Source organism: Schistocerca gregaria, chromosome 3 (assembly GCF_023897955.1).
Source record: "Schistocerca gregaria isolate iqSchGreg1 chromosome 3, iqSchGreg1.2, whole genome shotgun sequence".
NCBI lineage: Eukaryota > Metazoa > Arthropoda > Insecta > Orthoptera > Acrididae > Schistocerca > Schistocerca gregaria.
Window position 1 is genome coordinate 729,634,982 of NC_064922.1, and position 19,445 is coordinate 729,654,426.

The following is a 19,445-nucleotide window of genomic DNA, read 5'->3' on the forward strand; positions in this document are numbered from 1 at the left end:
ACGATGAGAGCATACAGCGAACTACTGCAGCATGCCAGCCCGCTGCATCCGCGTCGGTTGCTCACACAAATCATCGAATTGTACCCATCCTAGGACGGCGCCGCCAACGTGCGCCAGTTGTGAACAAGAACATCTAGCGACCTACCATGGCTGCCCCAAATTTCAAGAACTCCTACGGAAATATGCTAGGAGGTCACCAAAGAAGTCGACCCAACAACGGCATATAATTGTTAAGAGCTAGGCCATGGCAGCGATTCCGGCCACCCAACAACAAACGGCACCTCTCCCTGTGGAAACAATAGCTTCCCCACCACAACCAGCACCCAGAGTGACCCCACGTCAGACAAGACAATAGCGCTCTTACTCCGAAGCAATATGTGCCCATCTACCGACGCCAACACCAGCGGAGACGTCATCTGCCTCGTCGACCACCTTCACACCAGCGTTAACAGATATTGTTCAACTACTCACCGACCTCCAGCAGAAGCTGAAGTCTATCCTCTCCCTTGTAGAATGCGCACTGACAGCTTTTCAAACACCCTAAATGGATAGACGGCATCACGCGAGGAATATTAACTTTTACATCTGGAATGCCAACGGCCTAAAATTGAAGAAAATAGAATCCGCGGACTTCTTACATCGCCACAGGATAGACGTAGCACTTGTCTCCGAAACATACTCCGCCAGTCAACCGACCTCCGCTTGAGGAACATGCACACATAACGGACGGACAGACGGGACCAACGGGGTGGAGGGACCGCAGTTCTGATCTAAAAATCATTCGTCACAACCAAGAACGTTTACCCCAACTCCAGGCTTTAGAGGCCACGGCAGTAATAGTCGCTTGGAAACATTACCTGTATTGCAGCCTACCTTAGCCCAAAGAAGCCTCTCCACCCTGAAGATCTTTACGCCGTTACTGGGGGTTACGACAAGATCCTCCTTGGAGGGGATCTTAATAGTAAACATGTTGCCTGGAATTCCCGCAATACTAACCCAAAAGGACATGTTTCATGAATGAGATTTTCACTCTGCAGCGGAGTGTGCGCTGATATGAAACTTCCTGACAGGTTAAAACTGTGTGCCGGACCGAGACTCGAACTCGGGACCTTTGCCTTTCGCTGGCAAGTGCTCTACCAACTGAGCTGCCGAAGCAGGACTCAGGCCCCTCCCGAAAGCTTTAATTCTGCCAGACCTCGTCTCCTACCTTCCAAACTTTACAGAAGCTGTCCTGAGAACATATCATTGGGGTCATTCTCGATATAGAGAAGGCTTACGATAAAGTATGGCGACGCAACTTGATCGTCAAGCTCCGACGTACCACTCCCCTACCAGACTGCTATTTAAAACTTCTCGACAGATTATATGTACGCATTGATGAAAAGAATTCAACAACACGGCCTGTCCTTGAAGGACTTCCAAAAGGATCGGTCATATCTCCACTGCTGTTTAATTTACACATTAACGACGACCTCCCGGCGGTGCCAAATGTTGCTGCCAGTTTCTATGCCGATGACACAGCGCTCCTGACTACAGGCACGAGAATGGACCACCTTGTCACACGGATGCAGCGCCACCTACATTGTTTTGGACCACCGGACCCACAGGAACAAAATAACGGTAACTGCAGAGAAAACCAAAGTTACTGCCTTCAAACGTCGGAGACACATCATCAATGGACGCCTACGGATATCAGACCAGCCAGTCCTCTGGGCAACTACTGTAAAGTACCTTGGAGTGCATCACATTATGGAGAAGAAGAGTGTGGCCTCAAAATGCTGGGAGCTCTCCTCCCATTCCTGAAGAGCTAGTACCTCAGCCAACGCACGAAACTCAAGTTGTACCACGCCACAGTCGAACCATCTGTTTTATATGGATCGACCTCTCGGGGTACTACGTGTGCCACGTTATACAATGGATCACTGGAGCCCAAATGTGGATCCGGAATCATGATATTCATCGAGCCTTAAGCGAATCTTACCTCTCAGACAAGGTCAGGGAGAAGGCACGAATCGTATTCCGGAAGTTGTACATGATACGCGACAGTACAGCACAACTCACCACAGTAGGTACCGTAGAACCCTTACGCCACCACGAATATAAAGTACCGGAGGCGATAGTATTTGAGCCTCCGTAAATGTTATCCCTACGTAATTATCCATAATTTAAGGACAAAAAGTCCTTTAGCACTTCTGCACACTATTTTCAAACACACACCAAAATCAGCGAGTTAAAAGACCCTTCTGTGTGCCTAAACTGAACCTGAAGTAATAAGTAATGCGAAACGTTTTACCCTTACCATTCCCTATAAAAGTAAAAATCAACGAAGTTGATCAGACTTGAGCACCACCACACACACACACAAACGAAAGAAAAAAAATCTCGGACTTCTGGACTTCTTGCCGCGCCAATCCAGGATAAAACGTCCAGTTTTCCACGGTTACGTCCATCGTCTTCGTCAGCAGCAACTGCTGCTGTGGCCGCTCGTAGTGGCCGCGTGGTTTGAGGCGCCGTGTCACGGACTGCGCGGCCTGTCCCGCCGGAGGTTCGAGTCCTCCTTCGGGCATGGCTATGTGTGTTGTTCTTAAGTACAGTAGTGTGTAAGTCTAGTGATCGATGGTCTCAGCAGTTAGGTCTCTTAGGTAGTCACACATATTTGAACATTTTGCTGCTGCTGCTGCTGCTGTCATGGCGTTACATACAAAGGTGAATTATCAACTGAAATCAAAATTATTTAGTATCATTAATGGAGAGGAAGGTTCGGCCCGTAATTAGTGGATATACTGTCGTGAGCATAATGGCATCGTCGGCCGGTGTAGCCGAGCGGTTCTAGACGCTACAGTCTGGAACCGCGCGATCTCTACGGTCGCAGGTTCGAATCCTGCCTTGGGCATGGATGTGTGTGACGTTCTTAGGTAAGTTAGATTTACGTATTCCTACGTTCAAGGGGACTGATGACCTCAGACGTTATGTCCCATAGTGCTCAGAGCCATTTGAACCATTTTGCACATAATGGCGTCGTCTTTTTGCTCTTCCAAGATACGCTACAAGCAACAGCGGTGTTAATTACAAAATGGCCAAAATTATATGTTACATATCGGATTTCTTATATATTTGACATGGGGGCGCTATGGTAATACTGTAGTAATATAAAATCAAACATATATATTTTAAATCGATCCGTCTAAAGACCTTTTTACATAACGCCTATTGGTTTCACTGTAAAAGTGACACTACAACTGATAGACCATAATTCTGATAATTTTATGTAAAATGCTTCCCATTATAGACTGAACGAAGTGGGGCTCAGAGCCATAAATCAGTAGGCACTGTGTTGGATAGCACTACTCCTCAGACAGTCGACATATTTAAAGTCTAAAAATAAAAGTGTTAAGAAGTGTTCACATGTCACGCCAGATATAAAGTTTCTGCGTTGTGCAAGAATTTGTCCCATTGACTGAACGAGCACGCCATAGATTCACGCCCCCTAGACGTAATGGGCGTGACTGTTCGCATTCGTGAATTAAGTATAAGGGTATACAGCTTGAAGTCAGTGTTAAGGCACATGGTATGTCGGAGCTACTGTAAAATTGTTGGTCTGGCTTGCTTGGCGAGAAGGATGGTGAGTCTCCCACTTAAAGTCTCCAGTAACGTTACACTGTTTAAAACTTCATTAAAGGCTTCAGGAGTTGCGGTCGGGCGCCTTATTAGCTGGAGTCTGTTTGCGGTAGTTCTCGTAGGTCAAAGGGTTGAGGAAGTCTTCAGTTTGATTCTTACTTCTTTTTTAGCATATGGTCAGGGGTTCGAGCAAGCCGTGTCACGACTTGTATAGCAAATGCCACTGCGCTGATGTAGAGCTATTCATAATACATAGCTACAAAATATTTAATTACCTTTTTGTTATTGTCGTGGCCCCGCGGATCTATCAATGGGTACTGAGTTGCTTGGTTCGATTGTGTTCTCTAATTAGATGGTATCTGGTTGTCGTTTGAATGCACTCTAACGCTGTATCTTTCGACCTAATTGCATATCCTTTTGCAGCTGTATTAGTAAGGTGGTGAATCTTAGCCTAGTTTTGTCTGATACTGTGATGGGCTCCCGTTGTAGATGCTCACAGTCTTCATGTACGAAGATAGTACCGTAAGTAATGCTACACCTTTTCTTATCTCGGCCAATTTCAGTTGAAACCAACGTCGAGTTCGTTGCGGGACATCATGGAATAGCCCCGCTTCAGCCCCCGTTGTTTCATGAAGTTCCGAAAAGTGGCGGCGCCGTTAAATGGGCTTCGAAGTAGCGTCTGTAGCGAAGATGAGTTCAAAGCAGAGCGTTGTCATGGGGTTACATTTGGCGGAAGGCCAGAGCATGGCAGACATTCATAGCACTCAAAGCACCCTTCGCCACACACCATTAGGTGGCTTGCGGAGTATGGATGTAGATGTAGATGTCAGAGAGACCTAGTAGTGAACAGAAGCATGGTGATTCGTTGGGTGAGGCGTCCGTCCTTGCCACACACTCATTTCTGGACAACAAATAGTCATGCCAGCAATTGATGTAACACATAACACATGAGCTGGAGGTAGGAAATAGGGTACAATCCTCCAAATAATTGGGTGTACGTATTGACGAAAATTTGAAGTGGAAGAAGTTTTCTTGTGTCGAGCCTCGTCGTTAATCTTGTGATTTCTAGGAAGCCTGCATACTCAGTTCGCTAGACAAACAATGTGATAAGTCGTATTAATGTGTTTTATTACAACTAATCAAATAAAATACTTTTGCAATCACACAGATGTGTCACAATCAATGGGCGACATACGAAATAACCTTCTTTGCAGTGACAACTGATCTCTAACTGACCAAAGTCTACCTGAACTGCTGTTGAAGTCGTTACTGTTGACGCTGCTATGCAAGCGCCTAACGTAGAAGCTGCTATCGAACTGGGCCATGACAGGTCGGTCGCGGCGCTTATGTCCTCTCCACATAGAGGTCGCTGCTGTCGCTTTGTTGGGAGTTCCGGTCAGCTTGCGACTAGCTGACTTCTGCTCACAGCCTCCTCTTCCCTGTCGTTCCCCACTGACGTGCCTGCACTTGACTTTATGCCGTAACAAGATTCTCGAACAATGAAATTAAGATATTCTTAATCTTCGTATAATTGTTAATCTTGGAAACAAACGTTTCAGTCTCCTGATACATTTTGCATACTTCCACTCAGTATTGTCACACAGAATATTATTCTGGGGAAACTCATCACTTAGAAAGTACAGATTGCACATAAGCAAGCAGCAAGAATAGTATGTTGTCTTCTTTAATGGACGTCATGTAGTTTCTTCTTTAAGGAGCTTAAAGAGCATTTTAACTTCGCCGTCACAATACATATTTTCGCTAGCAAAATTCCTCATATATAATTCATCACTGTTGTAGAAAAACAGTGATGTATTTAACTACAACACTGAAGGGAAAAATTACAGCCTCGAGTTTTAGTTTGTGTTGTACAGTAGCCGATTTTTTGAAATTTTACAAGTTCTTAACTAGGAGCGAATTATTTAGTCTTATATGAGTGCTTTAATACTTAAATTTTAGAATCTCTGTTAATGTAATTTACCAGACACAGTACTTGCGTTTTTGTTAGTGTCGGCATTAGAGTTTCGTCGCATGTGGCCATAGTCGTTTGTTTTCAACTGAACGCTGGTGTTCAGTCGTAGGCAGTAGCCCAGTCAGTCAGGCAGCACCCACGGGATGAGAAACAGCAGCGACAGGGAGGTAGCACATTTTGAGATTTTGTGACGTTTTACGAGTTCCTAACAAGGAGCGAATTGTGCAGTCTAATCAGTGGGCTTTCCTCCGAATCTAGATTTCGAATTTCTGTGTGTAGATCTAATTTAATAGATACAGTTGTAGCGTTTTCATTAGTGCCTACAGTAGGGCTCCACAGTGTGTGTCGATAGTCGTTTGTTTGCCTTTATGGTGTAGTTTTCCTCCGTCTTTAAGATGGATAGGAACTGTGATTACTGTGTGCAGCTGCAAGCTCAGTTGGGACTCTTTGCTCCCAGCTCCAGTCTGTGTTGGCTTCTGCTACACAGCTTGAGCGGGCATTTAATAATTTACCACTACTGCAGACGAGCTGTGAGGATCAAATGGACGTCCAGTCCGAACCACGTGCCTATAGATTGTTATTGTCTCCGACAATGACCCCCAATTAGTGTCCTCGAGTTTGAGGCATTCTGTGCTGCTAATAGCGTTCGTCACCTGACCTCAGCCCCATTCCACCCCAGTCGAACAGCGAGGCTGAACGCTTAATGCGTACATTTAAGTCGCAGATGAGCAACGTGCGCGCCACGCACTCTCGAGAGCGTGCATTCTGGATTTTCCTGGCTTCCTATCGCTCTCAGCCGCACTACACCCATTCCCCAGTGGAAATGCTACATGGCCACGCCCATCGGTCGCACCTGCAGCTATTGCACTCGCGTCGTTCTGGCTTGGCGCCGCAAGATTTGATGTTCTTTCGCGTTTTCTCTGACAGGCAGCGCTGGGAGCATTCTTCACCCATTTGGCCACGCCTTTTTGTCCTTTCTGGTCCCTCCGGCACTGTCAAGCGACAACGGAAAAATATTAGCTTGTGCCGTCCTCGGTTTTCTGCCGCTGGTTGTTTTCCAGCAGAATTGGAGGCATCACGGCTTCCGCCGCCATGGCCCACAACTCCTCCGACAGAGCCTCCACTGCGGGCGCGCCTCCAGTTGTCGCCGCTGCCGGTCCTGTCACCTGCTCTGGATGGACGCATCCAGCCGCCGCCACCGCCGCTTCTCCTCTTAACATACCCAGTAGCGGTGCAAGGCCTGTGCAGGTTTACCACAGGGCGTTTTCCTCGCCCTCTCACGAGCATTTCGGTGCCGTGGGTTGACAGCGCGTCCTGGCAGCTCCGCTGTCCGCCCCATCAGCTGCACAGCCCCTAGGCCCTCCACCTGCCGTCGGAAGCCATACTCAATGATGGCACGTCGCTTCAGGGCGGAGGGATATAGTATAGATAGTAACGATGCCACAGAGTTTCAAAGGTTGGCACTACCACCAGACACCCTCTGGATGGCGCTGTCGAGGTCTACGAGCTCCACGACTCCTTCAGCCCAGTTCATCAGGTGCAGCCAATCAGGAAACTTCGCTTCAACTTTGCACAACCTTGCAAGTTATGTATTCTTATTGCTTGAGTAAAGGGGATTTAATTTCACACAGCAGTAATGACATGTTTTACCTTTCCCTGATCCAGCCCACGCACCGCCTTCCATGCAGGATACAAAAGTTTACATATCTGTACTGAAACAATTTCGGCAAATTAGGAGTTGCTGGTGTGTCTGGAGAGTGTTATTTAGAAGTAGTGTGTAGGTCTGTGTATTCTGACCGCAAGCACATCAGGGCGAGTGTTTTGTGACAGTGTGATAAATATACTCCATCCATAAATAAAACCTTTCAAAATAAATACACTCCTTCCCTACTCCCCCCAGCAGCCTAGCGCAGGCTGAGTCATTTTCGCACCATTGCCCCCCCCCCCCCCCACCATCTTGGATTAAGTCAGAGGGAGGAATGACAGCACCCTCTGGTAGCAGTATTGCCTACTAGGTCAGGTGGAGTCTAGATCTTTTGGTGGAAACATTGTCTTCAAAGTAAAAACGTATGTATAGCATAGGTAGAGTCGCTTTTCTGCCATTTCTCCCCACCATCTTGGATGACATCACAACATAGATGACAGCGCTCTCTGGTGGTGGTACTGTACGTTAGGTCTAAAACTCATGGTGAACACACTGTTTGCCACCATCTTGGTAAACTGTACTTGCAACATCAGCTGATGCATGGCTGCCATCTTGAATTACGTCACAGAATTGATGACAGCGCCCTCTGGTGGTAGTAGTGTGTACTAGGTCAGTTGGAGTGCGAACCTCCTTGTGTACACACTGGATGTTGGTACTGTCTGTAATTGTTTGAGCAAAGACTGATGCATGATTTCGACAGCTGACGATTAGTGAGAATGTTTGCAGAGTCTTTTAGATGTATTATTATTTTGACAATTTACGAGTTGTTTGGCTCTCTGGACGTAAATGTATTGCATTATTTATGAGGGACATGCATGTCTGTAGGCAGTGCAATATGTCATTTTGACAGTTTACAATTAGCAGGCAAGTGTGTAGAGCATTACACATGAGTTATTTAGGAGTAGTTTGCAAGTCTGTAAGCTGTGTGGCATATCAGAGCGTGTGTTCGATATCAATACGATAAATATACTCCTTCTCTAAATAAATTGTTACAAAGTAAATAAAGTATACTCCTTCCTCTCTCCAGCATCCCAGTGCAGGCTGAGTCCACCAATACCTAGGAAGTGGCGGTCAGGTGACATAGGTTCGTGTAGGTGAGCTTTATTTTTTTTTTAGTATTAATATTATTATTTTCTTAGTAGTAGTAGAGGGACCCCAAAATTCAAACTTCCCGCCAGTTCCTAGGACGAGGGGTGCTCGGGTAACTTAGGTTAGTGGATGTAGTCAAAGTGTTCTTTCTTTCATGCCATTTCCTTAGCTTAGTAGAGATACACAAATTGACCTTTCTTTACTGTCAAAATTAAAACTTGGAGGCAGTTCATAGGAAGAGGTGGCGGTCAGGTGACTTAAGTTAGTGGAGGTAGCCCAAATGACCTATCTTCCCGCGATTTTCTTAGGTTAATAGAGATAACCTTGGAGTGATGCATTATCCTGTTCGAATTTGATCCTCCCACCATTTTTCTGGGGGAGCGGATAGGGGTTAGGTTAGTGAAGGTAGACCTATTGACCTATGTTCCCTCTAAAATTCCCACATCCCACCAAAATCCGCCATCTTGAATGACGTCATGGCCGCCATCTTGGATGACGTGCTGTTGCCAAGTCTACATGCCACTATCGTGGATGCCGTCATCGCCGCCTTGTTGGGTACATCTAGCAAAAATGGAATGTGGGGTGATATCCTTGTTGCTCTACTACCTATGCCTTCCAGGTACCTGTCCTTTGGTGGTTGAAAATGTAGGCGGACGCAGGTACAGTGTGCTCGTAAGTGACCAGCTTGTCCACATACTGCACAGGTCTTGGACTGACCTTCATATACAGCCAGGGTCCAAAACCCTTTCCCATTAAAATAAGACAGTACATGACTTTTAAATGAATACAGACTGATCAAACACCGTTTAAGCATGCAAGTGGATTCTTGTTGTCCCCTTCTCTTCTTTTACATGGCGATCCCTACCATAAGTGGTCAGAAACGACTGAATGTGTACGTCTGGTTCATAAGGAGCGGTATGTACCGTAACGTTCCTTATTACCAGTCTGGCCAGAATATCAAAATAATGAACTTGTCTTGTCCAGAAAGTAGCAAATTGCTGCTGGATTGACTTTAACAGACCTGCTTTACAACGTAAATCGAATGGAAATCCACATAGATCTTCTGCAGGGAAACCTAATTTCATAATAAGCGAATCATCTATTTTGCAGTTTTGCGGCCGGCCAAAGTGGCCGAGCTTTTCTGGTCGCTACAGTCTGGAACCGCCGGACCGCTACTGTCGGAGGTTCAAATCCTTCCTCGGGCGTGGATGTGTATGATGTCCTTTGATTAGTTACGTTTAAGTAAAGTTCTAGGGGACTGATGACCTCGGAAGTTAAGTCCCATAGTGCTCAGAGCCATTTGAACCATTTTGCAGTTTTGCGCAAACATTTCCAAAGCCAGATGTGATCGTATTCTTCCGTATTTCATCCGTGTTCACTATATGCTCGGCAGGCGCATACAATCGCTTCCGTCGTACAACTAAGTCAGAGTACTCTCCTGTGGTGTGTCTGTGTCTCCCCCAGCCACCTCTGCACAGCTAGTATGTAAACATGGCATATTCTCGCATGGCGACCGCCATAGCCACACTTCACTCCAAAAGTGGTAGTCCGGAAAGTTATGCAAGAAAACATATGTGAAGTTTGGAAGGTAGGAGATAAGGTACTGCCGGAAGCAAAATTGTCATAGCAGGATGATTGTCGTGCTTGGAGAACTTTATTGGGAGAGCACTTGCTCGTGAAAGGCCAATGTCCCATGTTCGAGTTTTAATCTGCTAGGGAGTTTCAACACTACAGCTGGCCTGAAGTCTTCCGATACAAAACTTGCCATGCAATAACCCTAAGATGTTGCCGTTTATTTGAACATACAGAAAGGCAGAAATTAATAATTCATGTATAAAAAATTAAATCAAACAAAGAAGAAACAATATCTTGAATCAGACTTGCAGTCACAGGAACAGAAAAATTTCAGAAATTGTGTACACAAATCTGAAGAGAAAACAGCATCCACAGAAACAACATACATCTCGCAGTGAATATAGAAAGATATTCGGAATACTTCATAAAGGCAGTGGGTTGTCGTCACAAGGATATAAAGTTTCTGACTTGGAATCGTCAATTTGTATTTTTGAACTTTTTAAAATATTTTCCATTAGTTCGGAAGGGAAATATGCATTAGCCTTCTCAGTGGATGCATCCTACCAAGAATTTGTTACAGGTTAAAGAGGGGAACAGAAACTCAGATATCTGAATGACGACTTGAACCACACACTTCTTTCTGACGAGTTGGGCAGTAGTGGAAAAGCATTGCTCAATTTTTCGTAATCAAAAAAAAGAAACTCAACAGAATCACCAAACCAAAACTAAAATTGAGCTGTATTGTTTCATAGACTTTTCTGTTACGTAATACAAGTGATATATTTGCGAGGAATATGAAGGAAATAAAACGGAGAAACATACAACGTTTTATAAATTGGTTGGATTTTATCGTGAAGTAAATATTTACGAGGTGTGATTGGAAAGTTTTAAGAAAGGACTTTTAACTGTACAATGGCGGTACGTAGATGCTTCTGTGATTCATCTCCTTCAAAATAGTCCCTTTCTGGCTGAACACACCGACTCCAACGGTGTTTCCACTTTTGGAAACATTCCTGGATTTTTTTTCTGAAGTGTCTTAAGGATGCTCTCCGTATTTGCCTGGATGTCTTTAATCGAGTCAACTTGCTTCCCTTTCTGTGAATATTTGAGTTTACGAAACAGGTAGAAGTCAACAGGGGCCAAATCAAGGGAATATGGTGGTTGTGAAGGCACAGGAAGTTTGAATTTGGTCAAAAATTCAACGAAGGAGAGGGCAAAATGAGCCAGAGCTTTGCCATGGTGTAGCGCCCAACCCCTGTCTTTCCACAATACAGACCATTTCTTCCGCACCGTTTTGCACAAACGCTCAAGGACACATTTTTAGTTTTCCTAGTTCATTGTCTGTCCTCCAGGGGTACATTCATGATGCACAGTACCGGCAGAATAGAAAACAATCTTCAGCTTCGATCGACTTAGACGTGCTTTTGTCGGTTGTGGTGAACCTGGAGTCTTCCACTGCGACGACTGCCCTTTGGTTTCAGGATAATATCCATAACTCACGATGTGTCACCTGTAATTACCCTATGTAACAAATCTGAGTCATTTTTAGTCCCATTAATCAGTTCTTGGCACACTTCATACCGGTATTGTCTCTGTTCAGTTGACAACACTTCCGGAATGAATTTTGCGGACGCTCGATGCATGTTCAGATCATCAGTTACAGTGGACTGAACTGCATAGAAACATAAATCAAGTGCGTCAACCATCTCCCTAATTGTAAGTCAGAGTGCTCTCAGTCGTGAACTTTCGCAGCATTCTCATTCGCTTTTGAAATGGGAGGATGGCCAGACGGTGGTTCATCTTCAAATGATTCGTGGTCATTTTTAAATCTGTTGAACCAGACAAAAACATTTGACTGGCTCCTAGAATTATCTCCAAAAGCTATTTTTAATAGTTTGTAAGTCTCAGAAGCTGATATCCCCATTTTAGAACCACATTCCACACAGACTCCTCTGCTCCGTTTTTACGACCATTTTCACGCAGATAGAATCCGGCAACAAGTCCTGACAGACCCACACTGAACCAACTGCCACAATGAACTGAATAAGTGAAACACGGTTTCTGGTCAGATGCCATTAAAGGACAAGCCAATAACACACTCCCCACCCTCTGTGTACGTGCCTGCGAAACCAGTAAGCAGTGGCGGATCCATTCTTAAAACTTCCCAATCACACCTCGTATTTGGACACAGACTACAATATCAGACTTTTAAAGAGAGAAAACGGGAAGCAGCTATTGAATGCTCTTCCACGTAACGTTAATAGCATTTCTTAAGGCATCAAGGGCACAGCAATGTGGCTTGAGTTGTAAATAGCAAGAAGTGCTAAAATCACGTATTGCAGCTTAGTATATATGGGATGATGGTTTTACCAGCACAGATTAAATTACTGGCAAAAGTTATAAAGACTATAAAATCTGAGGAAAACAATATACAGAAGTGTTAGTTACAAAAATACGAAATTGAGCAATGTGATTTCTCAGAAGAGAGTAAAGGAAAGAGGAAATATTAGAAGGAAAAGAGAAATTACAAAAACGTCACGAAAATGGTAACAAGTCGGTAATAAATAGGCAACAGGAGTTTCCTATATTTTATTCTAGGAAAACTGAGTGAAACATACAGCTAGAAAACATATGTTTGCAATGATACAGGAAAGTGAATCTTCGCAATTAATCAGACAAAGATGATCTTCAAGTTTAGTCGTAACACGGAAAATATTTTAGTTCATCTGTAGCCACAGTCAATGATCACTACAAGAGGTATTAACATAGTTTAACAGAAGTTTGTGCATTTCAATACCAAGTGACAAATTTAGAGAACATCTTGCCAGGAAACTTTACTCATTACAAGTGGCAGAGACAAATGTCTTGCGAAAAAGCGCTCAAGTCTTTAGCGAAAACAGTTTAGCGGCTCGTCGAGCAGCTGTTGCGGAACAAAAGACAACCAAACTCTGGTCTTCATAGTTCAAACGAAAATATATGAGACAACACGATCACATGACAGTCGTTGCGTGAATGAGACGGGAAAGTAAGAGCGACAGGCATTCAAACTTGAAACAAGTGACTTTTCTGTAATGTGCAGGTGCATGATTATTGGTTTTGACTACTAAGTTACACAATTAACTTATAAATAAAAGGTGTGAGCAATACATTAGACAGAAAACGACGATGAGAAGGCTTCCTAATTTTCTCCTAAGGATGGACGAGCAATTATCGGTAGTGTGGGAGTGTGGAAGGCAGAGAAATGTGTTCGCTTTAAACTGATAGGCATTCTTCTGCTGTAAGCTGCAATTGCGTTATTTTTTTCATGTCCATGTAACAGCCAAACCCAACATCTCATATGGTATTTTTTGAAAAGTCTAGCTTTTTTCTTGAAGTTCCATTATTTTTACGTAGCTCTCCACACAGTATAATTAACTGTATATAGTTGTTGTGACATACCTGGTTCTGTTCATCCCTATTGTAGCAGGTGTTTATACATAACACTTCCGTTCAACGGTAATCTACAGCTTCACACATTCAGTGAAGTTCTTTCTCAAACCCACATTGGTACTGGACACAGACGGGAATACCACAACGAAGGAAGCTCCGTTTATCGGCAGAAGTCAATTTATGATATATTGCTGATTTCTGTAGTCTTTCTTCAGAGATAGAGTGATTACTTCATACGAGGTACATACTCATTGTATTAGAGGTTCTACGAATTTGAAGACTTTCTAACTGACAGCAGTTTGTGATGCTGTAGTTCCATCGGCTCATTTCTGTGAATGCTTTCCCATGTTGCAGGGTAACCCACAGCCCTACACCGATATAGCTGCCACTGTAACTTTTCATTGACTCAAATAGTCAAATGCACTTGTCTACTATCTATGGAGCGTAGAAAATTCAGGTTCTAGGCATGACCTTGACAAATTTTAAATTCTCGTGACGTTCATACAGCAAGACATAGTAAACGTAAGACTTACAACTATAAGATCATTAGGTAATTACTGTGAGCGTGCGGCTGGGTGGGGAACGCGGGTCTCCTTTTGCGATTTATTTAATGTCCACCTACCTCAGTATTGTGTCCATTCACCACCAGTGGCTCTGCTTTCGTAGGATACTATGTAGACAATGAGAAAAGCAGCGTTCCTGAAAACAACCGTCGATCTTACGATTACAAAGTCCGCGTAACTCCCGTAACAAGATAACCCTAAAACTCTCTATTAATAACGGGCAAAGTGTGTGCTTCCTCCCTTCATTGAAAATGTTTGTTTGTAGATAATGATGTTTTATTACGGTCCTTTTCATTTATTGTGTCACCAAGCCCACATTTACGTAGGTAGTACATCTAATACTAGTTCTTGCTGCTTAAATCACACGTAAGACAGCCAGAAACGTGATAAGTCCAACCCGAAATATTACGAGATTCACACAAGCTTTGCAAAAACAGACATAATGTCTTATGGGATAACGGCAATCATTGATTTTATAATGTTACTTAAAAACCGTCTTGATTGCAAATTTTCGTAACGTATCCCGAAGCCTGACGTGGCACAAACTTTGTAAAAACAAACATAATGTCTTATTTGCAATCAAGACGGTTTTTAAGTAACATTCACACTAGCAACATACTGTTACAAAACGAGTTCACACTCGGTCATTTTGAGTGGATTCTTCGAAAGAAGATACTCGCGGTTTATTCTGCAACCAACATGCCAAAACCTCTCAAAACTTCACCTAATTGTCCGTAATTGCATCTGCTAGCACGGCGATTCAACGGTCATTTCTTCATCTTACAGATAATTTTTTCGGACAAATTTAACCAGACCTTCTCGTCTGACAGCGAGTCAACGACAGACTGAATGCCGTCGCTCACAGGGCATATAACTCACTCAATTACGCGGGAGAGGTCAAAATGATCATCCAGTCAGATTAACCTTTCATGATGAATTTCGCCCGCAAACCGCTTTACACCAATCAGCATTCACAGAAGCATCTACGTCATTTCATATTGCAAAAATTCACAAAATGTTCCACAAAACCAAACGAAACGAAAATCAAAAGGAAACTATGCTTGAAATATACTTTAAAACTAAGTATCCTCTTACTATCTTTCTGGCTGCCTTATTACAAAAGCAAACGCTGCTAGACGTACGTCAACCACCAGTTTTAGGGGGATTCACCGTTTTCAGGACATCCTGGTTACGTAACACTTGCTAGTTACGGATGTGTAATACATTACAAAAGTGAAATTAGACGTATGTACCCACATAGACACTCACATTCACTCTCATTTACTCCCACCCTAACACAAAATATAAATAGCAACTTTTAAACTATTATTTCCATTACGGAAGCAAAATAATTACAAGTTTAGAATCAAAAATCCATAAAAATAACTTTTGCACACTGAGAGTGCTGTTATAGTTTTCAGATAACAAAGAAACTTAAACTGTCATGATTTCTATCTTAATTTGCATAACTAAGTGTCGGTTAAGTACTTTTCAATAGGTTTTTATATTTCCAAAACTATTAAAGTTACCCGCATGAAAATCTTACACATTGTTCTTCTAAATTATAAAAGTTCCTACACCAAATCTGAAAACAAACGGATCATAGTTATATAGTTTGTTATGTGAGATGAATAAGTGATCTTAGTACGCTCCTCACAGAGCAGTTCTCACGGACCGCACACCGCGACAGTTGGCATTATGATGCCAGCAGCCGACTACGCAACGGCCTGGACTGGAGACTTCATTGCCAGCCACCAATACAGCTTTACAGCTTGACCTAACGCAATAAAACTTACCGCAAAACTCTGCAGCCGTGCAAATAGCTCCGACGTTACAAGCGTAAAGCTTCCATACCTGGTACTTGTGGGAGTTGTGGTGGAGACAGTTAAGCGTAGAGTCCCTCGAACAATTTCACCCAAATCACATCGTATTTGTAAGCGATTTAAAATCGTTATCTGCGTGCTGTTTTTATACCTTCCAAGGCTTGCGGTTAACAGAAACTTTTCTTCACGCTATTGACAGGATTAATCGTGAATGAGATTTTCACTCTGCAGCGGAGTGTGCGCTGGTATGAAACTTCAAGACAGACTGAAACTGTGTGCCGGACCGAGACTCAAACTCGGAACCTTTGCCTTTCGCGGGCAAGTGCTCAGGCGTGAGTCGTGCTTCGGTAGCTCAGCTGACAGACAACTTTCCCGCGAAAGGCAAAGCTCCAGAGTACGAGTCTCGGTCGGGCACACAGTTTTAATCTGCCAGGAAGTTTCATATCAGCGCACACTCCGCTGCAGAGTGAAAATCTCATTCCGGAAACATCCCCCAGGCTGTGGCTAAGCCATGTCTCCGCAATATCCTTTCATCCAGGGGTGTTAGTTCCGCAAGGTTCGCAGAAGACCTTCTGTGAAATTTGGAAGGTAGCAGACGAGGTTCAGGCAGAAGTACAGCTGTGAGGATAGGGCATGAGTCGTGCTTGGGCAGCTCAGTTGGTAGAGCACTTGCCCGCGAAGGGCAATAGGTTCCGAGATCGAGTCTCGGTCTGGCACACAGTTTTAATCTGCCAGGAAATATCAGAATTAATCCTGTTTCCTACATACTCACCGGTTGCCAGACTATATGTTATTTAATTAGGTAATAGTTTATTCATCCATAGATCAATTGTAAAATGATATCAGACACGCAACTGTTGTGGCAATAACTGCTGTCCATACTCTCCAGTACCCACTGAGATCCGTGCAGATACGTTGCCCACGAAATCCTGCTGCAGGCTACTATGGGGAGAATATTGCTAACACCCAACAATACAACAATTCTGCAGTGGTTATGAGCTGAATTTCCATGTTCCTGATGTTCATCGTTCCGGTGATTTGAAATGGCGCGCCCGTCCTCCCGAAGGCGAATTTGGGTGTCTCCGGCCTGCAAATCACCTCAAAGTTGTCGGCGGAGCGCCCCCTATGAGAAGCGTAGAATGCTTGGAGCAAACAAACAGCGACAGTTGGCTATGTGATTTACTTATCGCAACATCTGTTTCTGAGTTGCCGGTATGGTGTACGGTAGTACGTCGTAGTAGCATGCAGTGTTAAATGTTCTTCCTTTTGGAACACAGTGTTGACTGGCAATAGTGAACTGCAAATTCCACTTAAATCTTTTGATCATCTGTGTAAAGGATACTTATACGAGTAGTAATATTTCCTGTAACTTTAGATGAGCCCAGGGATTAGGTGTAGTGTCTGTAGCGGGAGAGGGACAGCTGCAGCTATACCAGAGTGAAACATGAGCACTTCTGGCTGGTAAAGATTGGTTGGGGCCTTCCTGTTGGGGTGGAAGCCAGAGAGGATCCTTGATTCACTTTATAGGAAGTACCAAAAATTAGTTATATGTGGTGACTTCAATATTAATTTTGTATGTGAGTGTGCAAGAATAAGGATATTGCAAAATCTCCTAAATTCATACGATCTGATGCAGATCGTGTTTTTTTCCATCCAGGGTGCAGGGGAACAGTAGCACAGCCATAGACAATATTTTTATTCATTTTTCATTATTAGATAGGTATTCTGTTAGTAAAAGGGTAAATGGCCTTTCAGACCAAGATGTGCAAATTTTAACACTAAAAGGTTATTGTACTCAAACAAACGTTATAAATAATTACAAACTACGTAGAAAAGCTAATGCAATGGCAACAGAGAGTTTTTTAAACCTCGTTAAGGAATTAGAGTAGCAGAATGTTTATAGTGCCGGTAACATAAATGACCAATATAACGTTTTCCTTAACACATTTCTCATGCTCTTTGAAATCTGCTTTATATTAGATCGATCTAAAAAGGTTACTGGCACTAAAAGACATCCTGGCTGGCCGACTAGTGGGATAAGGATATCGTGTAGGGCGAAGTGGGAATTGCATCAGGATCTACATCTACATCTATATCTACATGGTTACTCTGAAATTCCCACTTAAGTGTGAAACGTCCCCTTAGAAAAATTATACAAGACTGTGCTTAAACTGACACACAATATTTTTAGCACAACGCAAATTGAATTTCAATAATCCCTACAAAGGAATGGCCCTGACAAACATTAACCTATACCTTTCACAAATCACTTACCTCACAAAAAATCTTCGTTACTCGAACTACTGCAATACAGCGAGCACCACTACTGCCAGCTAAATAAAAGATTCACACTACGGAAGGCACTAACTACTGATAGGCACAGTTAGCAAATGAAAGATTTTAATAGAGAACAAACAATGTATTTACTTTAATAATCATTACATATATATATATATATATATATATATATATATATATATATATATATATATATATATGTTCATGACATCAATTCTTACAAATTTCAAAACTCCGCCATCACTCTCCCCACGTCCACCACTGCTGGCGGCTCACCTCCAACTGCGCAACGCTATGCGCTGTTAGCATTCAGCTGCCGCTGCCCAACACTACAATGGCAGACCACAATGCAAACCAGCCACAGAATGCACACTGCACAGCCAGTGATTTTTCATACAGAGCGCTACATGGCGTTACCAATAACAAAACCTAAACAGCCTACTTACAAGTGCCTGGCAGAGGGTTCATCGAACCATTTTCATATTACTTCTCTACCACTCTACTCTGAAATGGCGCGGGGAAAAAAGAACACCTAAATCTTTCCGTTCGAGTTCTGATTTCTCTTATTTTATTATGATGATCATTTCTCCCTGCGTAAGTGGGTGTCAACAAAATATTTTCGCATTCGGAAGAGAAAATTGGTGATTGAAATTTCGTAAATAGATCTCGTCGCAAAAAAAAAAAAAAAAAAAAAAAAAAAAAAAAAAAAAAAAAAAAAACCTTTGTTTCAGTGACTGCCACCCCAACTCCCATATCATATCTTTTACACTCTCACCCCTATTTCGATATAACACGAAACGATCTGCCCTTCTTTGCACTTTTTCGATGTCCTCCGTCAATGCTATCTGGTAAGGATCCGACACCGCGCAGCAATATTCCAGCAGAGGACGGACAAGTGTAATGTAGGCTGTCTCTTTAGTGGGTTTGTCGCATCTTTTAGGTGTTCTACCAACAAAATGCAGCCTTCCCCACAATATTATCTATGTGGTCTTTACAATTTAAGTTGCTCCTACTTGCAATTCCTAGGTATTTAGTTGAATTGACAGCCCTTAGATTTGTGCGATTTATCGTATACCCAAAATTAATTGGGTTTCTTTTAGTACCCATGTGGATTACTTCGCTCTTTTCTTTGTTTAGTGCCAGTTGCCACGTTTCACATTGTACAGAAGTCTCTCTAGATCATTTTGTAATTGGAATTGATGGTCTGATGATTTTACTTGACTGTAAATTACAGCCTCATCTGCAAACAATCTAAGGGGCTGCTCAGTTTATCACGTAGATCATTTATGTACATCTGGAACAGCAGAGGGCCTATGACACTACCTTGGGGAATGCCAGATATCACTTCTGTTCTATTCGATGATTTATCGTCT